At 41.1% G+C, this 6,503-nt stretch overlaps 1 non-coding gene across 1 annotated transcript; it reads right to left on the reverse strand.

The window, feature by feature from the left end:
• Positions 1-5,765: 5,765 nt before the first annotated feature.
• On the reverse strand, positions 5,766-5,858 carry trnar-ucu (transfer RNA arginine (anticodon UCU)). The gene is made up of 2 exons: positions 5,822-5,858; positions 5,766-5,801 (listed from the first exon to the last, which is right to left on the reverse strand). It is a non-coding gene; the product is annotated as a tRNA-Arg (tRNA).
• Between the last annotated feature and the right edge of the window lie 645 nt (positions 5,859-6,503).

Here is a 6,503-nt window from a genome sequence, read left to right on the forward strand (position 1 = left end):
TGTGTGTGTGTGTCCACTTATATCAAGCCATTACATTAATAATAATATGATACTTGATACATGATAGGGTTAAGTTGATAACACTAGCTGTTACATTGTTATTACACAAACATTAGCATTATTACAACGCTGTTACTAAGTTGTTACATAACACTTTTATTACCTAGTTAAAACCCCTAAATAGCCTTATTTGCTAAATATTACCTCAGCATGACCTTGTTATTACTGAGCTGTATTGACAGCGTACAGTAGCTGTGTGACCCTCTCTGGGTTCTGCTGTCTCTTTACAAAAAAGTCCAATGCTGGAGTTTTATGATTCAGTCAAATGTTTTACGAGTGCTGATAAAATGCATCAGTGAGCACAGTGGTCCATGTAAGTATCATGTGTGAGTGTTTGTCATGTGGCTAAATGGATTTAAACTTTATTCTACCCATCGCTCTGCGGATTTTACTCTATGGATTGTTGCTTGTTGGCCTTCTCTACTTGGCGCAGGAATTTCCACAGCTCTTCTTCACCAAACATCAGACTGGGAGTTTTTAACCATGTTTGCCTTAAAAAGACTCTTGGAATTTTTACCAGTACCTCACTTGTCCCACAAGACAGGACGAGAAACTATACCTTTGCTATGAATCAGTGAAGGATGCATACAAGTCCCGTCCCGTCCCCCCATTGGGCCTATCAGACCATCACTGTGCACATTTGCTGCCCTCATACAAGAGGCATCTTAAAAGGGAGAAGGTTAAGAATAAAAGAGATAAAGACTTGGACTGAGGTGTTTAAAGACTGTGGAAGTGATCGAGATGCACTGACTGATGTCGTGTGTTCTTACGTTGTTTTTTCTAGGGACATGATTACAACATCCAAGCAGGTTAAACTGTCCCCAAATAATAAAACCTGGCTCAACTAGTCTGTGAAGTTACACATTTTCATGGCAAAATTTACAATTTCTGGTCCCAGACACCTCGAGTGTAATCAAGAAGGAAGCTTCCACATTCAGGCTGTTGTTTCAGCAGAGTTTCAATTCTCCATCCAGTGCAGTTCTGAGGACTTAACATGTCAAACATGAATTTATATCTGTTGCTGGGCAGAATACTCTACTCTCCAGGCTGCTGCCTTCAGCTTTTTCTCCTTTTGTAACTTTGCCAACATACGTTAAGCACACAGGAATCTGGTTTAACTTGGAGACATCTCCGTGTGGGCAGTCAACCATGTAGCCGACCAAGAGCATTTCTACAGACACAAAACATCCCTATGAAACATACTGCAGAATTTACAATGCATAAGCTTTAAAATATTAATACTTGATTTCCCATCACACACATAGAGGAAAACAAGTCTTGTCTTTAAGCTGGGACCAGTGTGAAATTCCAAAAAATAGCAAGATGCTAAAAATTGAAATCCTGAAGGCTAAACAGAAAGAAAACGGGCTCATTCTGGTTCAGCATAAAAGCCAGAATCAAGGTTATGACAGGCATCTTTCTTTAGAGGGTTTCAAATCAGACGTGGAGTTAGTAAATGCTCTTTACTGCTCTTATAGGTTCAGGAACTTCAACTAAATGATAACCAGCACTTTGAGACTTTCAACAAGAGCAAACAAAAGTCAAGGCGCAGATAACATCTACTTAAACATTGCATATTTTTAACACATTCCACGAGTTTGGAAAGATGCCGTTCTTGTACCAGTCCCTAAATCAAAAAGACCTAAAAATGGAAATGATCAACTGAAAAATTGAAAAGGGTAAAGATTGTGAGTAAAACCAAACTCTGTGCTGTTTGCTTCTAGGCTACAAAGGGAAGTAGAACATGCCACAGTTACCTTGCTCCACTTGATTCTTAAACATTTAGAAGGAAGTGGGTCCGATGCTCGACTTCTTTTAATTGATTTATTTTTTTTGTTATTCACGCTTAAACTGTCTCTACTGGTTTCTCAGTACGTTTTAGTTGTTAATGTATTTTATACTATGTGATGTCCTGCTTTTACAGCTGGCTGGTTGCAGGACCTGCTCTCTCAAAACTGTAAAACAAACCTACATTCAGGTACAAATAAAGGAACCGTTACCTGACCTGGAACCTGAACCACGCTAAATGAATCATGTTCTTCCTAACCTGTAATGTTTCTATTATTATTTTATTGTAATTTAATCTCCCAGCCAATATTTAGAATTTTGACGTTTGGTCCTTATGAGCCAGTGACAGTTGATTTGATAAGAATATTGTCATGTTGTTCTGCAGCAACACTGTATGACTCATATCTTACTGTATAAAAGAAAAGACGTCTTATTTGATACATCATTGTTCCTTGTTATAACCTGCCCAAGACTACATTACCCAGAATGCAACCTCAGCTTTCAATCAGACATTCAGGTGTGTTGAAGCCTGCAGCAGAGATGGGGAGCAGCTACAGAGGCCTGGTAGGCTCACTTCTTTCTGACTCCGTGTGCCCTTGTTTTGCCTTTCAAACCTTCAGCCCAAACCATCGTTGACTCTAGTGACATTACTCGAGGCAAATTATCAGATCAGATTTCCCTAAGCTCCCTGGAGACACAGCAGGGTTCATACAACTTGTTCTCACATATGCATTAGCGCTCCCCAACACAGGCTGTGCACAGACTTTGATGTGTTAAATAGTTGGAGGACATATGCAGGAAAAATGGGAACAAAATTAGATAAAGGTGCCTGTTCAGATTTGGATCCCGGACACTGTAAATGTGGGTTTGTGAAGGAGAAGAGAAACTCTCACTACCATTTGGGTAATGTGAACATACAGGGATTCAAACGAGCGGCCTGACATCCGGGCTGCTGTCTGCGGGGAATCTTAGAGATGACAACAGCATAAAGTAGCTGGTGGCTTCATTAGAGTTCTCCTCTCAGAAAACATCACATGTTGTTCCAGAATCATTTCGGGCCATTTGAATGTTCTGCTTGTCTTTAAGGCATTTCTGCTTCATTAGACAGTTTACTACAGAGCACTACAGAAAAGCAGAGACAGACAACGGACACGACAGGCTACAAAGGTCAGGGAGACCAGATATGCACTGTGCTTAACTAACTCGAAGCTCTGATTGCATGACAAACATGTTGTTGTTTCACATGTCGTCTGGATGCAAACCTTTGTCCAACCAGTGAGCTTGTATCCTGTAGCCTGACTGCAGGTTAGTAGTATTTCTGTCCAGCTTGTACTCTGTCCTCTAACCACAGTGCTGGTCTGTGTTCTTCCTGTCCACACCTATAGTTTGTATTTTCTATAATGTATGAGTTGCCCGAACTACATGAAAAAAGCATTGATTAAATTTTTAAGCCCAGGGCTCAAACTGAATGGAATCAGTCTCAGTTTTTTTTTTTTTATGTCTGCCTTTAATCCGTCCCCCAAGTGCTGAATGTCTTGCTTAGGGAAACACCTGGTGCTTTGGCTGGGATGTGATCATGCAGACTTCTGCACTCCAGCCTGATTCTTCACCTAATCAGTCACCAGTCACCACAAAAAAAAAAAAGCTTTGCAGCACCTGGTGTCTTCCTACCAAGTACTAACCAGGTCAAACCTGCTTAGCTTTTTAACTCAGACAAGATCAGGTATGTTCAGGTGCTGTGGCTGTATCATTCTGTTATCATGTAACAAGTCAATAGAAACAGAATGGTGTCTTTGCAGTGTCCTTGGAAAAGAACCTCAAGGTGACCACACGAATAAACAGGTCATGACCAAGTCGTTTGGGCTGCAGCTTGGCCGTAACTGTAGTTGTGAATTAAAACATACCCCAACCTTCATGCTCATACAGGTAATTTATCCCGACCCTCTCATATTATCTATAGACAGCTGCCGTGTCCTACAATGGTGCCAAAATGGAAAATGATGTAAAACTATTTTTGTCCGAAACACTCAACACTGGAAACATAGTGGATTGGTTGGGTTTAGGTACAACTTCACCTCAGTTTGTTTTAGATGAGCTCGGGCTCATAGAAGGTGGCAACGGTTTTACCTCTCGTTTCTTTGCATAATAAAGTTTTTAGTCATTTTCATGCTCTGATTTCCACTACACAGTTCTGTTTTAATGCAGTGACCCGTTTTTGAGGTTGTCACACGGCCCTTTAGATCCATATTACGAACCGTAGATGATGAAATGCTTATCCCCTTCACTTTTTATGCACTGATGAACAATTCATGACAAATGCTATGTATTACGTTGCTTTGTCTTTTTGAGATTTGTTCCCGGTATCAAATTCAAACGGAGCAACTATTTTTCGAAATCAAATTTCTTAGTTTCAGTCTTCTTCGCTTGCATTAAAAGAACACATTTAAAGTGATGAGCTTTCTGAAAATGGGGTTTATACATGTTCAGTCTAATCAAACACAAACAGACACATTTAACTGGTGACAAAATTGAAGTCATCAGTCATATTAAAAAGCCCGAGTGTCTTTCTCAGGACCTGGTGGATACTACTGTGCTAAAGTGAGTGTCACAATGTACATTTGTCAGGTGGACACGGACACTGCTCCAAATCAATGCTAATGCTCCTGCAAGTCTGTAAACACGGTCACTGTTTGTCTTGAGAGCTTTATGGGCTCAGCAGTGAGTTTAGATCTTACAGTTTGCTGCTCCCCAGTTTTTCTTTGCAGCAACAGGCAAGTGAGATGAGAAAGTATAAGCTAAAGGTTTCCTTCCATGTTGCCAAAGGGCATGGAAATGACTTAGTTTAGGTTTAAAGGTTTGTCAGTTAATCATGGTATATTTAAAATGACTCTGTGAGAGAGAATGGGGGAAAAACTCAGGGATCCAGCTGTGAAAGTAGCTGGTGGTTTTTAATACAGAATGCAGCAGAACCTTGTTGAAATTCACAAAGCATATGTTTGAGATGATTTCTCAAGAGGCGACTGATGAAATGGAAGTTACTTTATCACTTCTTAGACATATTTGAAAAATTGGTGAAGTGCAGAACTTTTAAATTTAGCACTGTCATGACTTGATTCATTAGAAAAGAGGCGAAAAGGAAATTACCACATTACTGTGAATGAATTATGTTCACGTTGCCCTGTGAACATTGAAATAGGTCTGTGTTTGGTTGTTGGTCCACATACGCTTTGGTTGACCAGCTGGTTCTTTTGGCGCACAGTTAAGACAAGGGTTTGTCTTCATACCAAGGCCAATGTGCTATGGGTTCACATGGACTGATTTGCTTGACTGTCCAGCCCGTCAAAATGGTCTCAAGTCACCAACGTGCAAACGCAGTGTTGAATCAGCCAAGAAGCCACCAGTTGGTTCTGAAAATCGCCAGTGGTGCAGAGCAAAGACTCGGGTTTGTCTCTTTGCATGAGAGGAAACACCTTTAATTCATAAAGCACAACTCTGGTGGGGCTTGGTGGGATCCAAAACCATTTCTGTAGAACTACTTTTCTAGAAGTCAAATGCACGTTGGGTTCACATGGACTGATTTGTTTCGCTGACCAGCCAGTCAAAGTGGTCTCAGTCACCAATGTGTCAATGCTGACTCATCATGTCAAACTGGCCGTAAATGGGGTCTGAATAGTGCCACTGGTGCAGGACATACTGACAGATGCTCCCTGATGGCCCGGTACCGGCCAATCGTTGCTGTGATGTGTCACAGCCACTTTCTTTAGTGCGTCAGTTCTGATGGCCATGTATTGAGTCCATTTTATTTGACTGTGATAATCTATGATACTCAATGATCAATGATATGCTTCATTTGCTCTTTTACTTTAAGATAAGAATCACTTTGTACAAATAAAGATCTATGTTTAGCTAATAAAATGTGACTCTGGTGGGACTTGAACCCACAACCTTTGAATTACTTGATCATTGTTTTAGCTAGAAGTCCAATGCGCTGTCCATTGCGCCACAGAGTCCATCTTAGTCTTCAGTGTCCGCTACTTGTTTGTCTCAGTTCTCATTAGGTTCCTAAATATCTTTGAGTTCCAGACTGCAGAAGTCCAATGCGCTGTCCATTGTCGTTGGCCCTGTGGAGCAGTAAACAGTGAGGAGTCTGCAGTGAAAGAAGGAACCTGGCAAAGCCAAACATGATGGCTGTCAAAACCTCATTTTTTCTGTATGTAAATGTCTACACGTGCGTTATCACCATGTTTTCCTATTGTTCAGAGGCTTCGTGGTTGTGTAGAGTGACTCTGCATTTCAGTTACCCAGCCAGATGTTTACCCTGCTAGTCCAGGGATTGGAGCAATGGTTTTGGAACCATGTTTGTTTCTGTAACCTTTAGACTGATGCTGGCCCACAGCAAAAGCTGGAAGTCAGCGAAGAAGTGGTTGGATAGTGGTCCTCACCTCTCAGGAAGCATGTGCTGGATAGCAATGATTCACCTGCTGCTGCAAGCAGGAATCTAAAGTTTTCTTGAAGACTGTGACTCTTCCAGTGCTGCAGATGGATAAAAGTGTGTGTTCAATAGCTGCAGCTGAGTTTTATTCTGGTGTGTTGCCTCAGAAAATAAAAACCAATCTTTGCCAAAACACCTCCCTGATGCAGCTCTGGATTTGGTT

This window comes from Channa argus, chromosome 6 (assembly GCF_033026475.1).
Source record: "Channa argus isolate prfri chromosome 6, Channa argus male v1.0, whole genome shotgun sequence".
Lineage (NCBI taxonomy): Eukaryota > Metazoa > Chordata > Actinopteri > Anabantiformes > Channidae > Channa > Channa argus.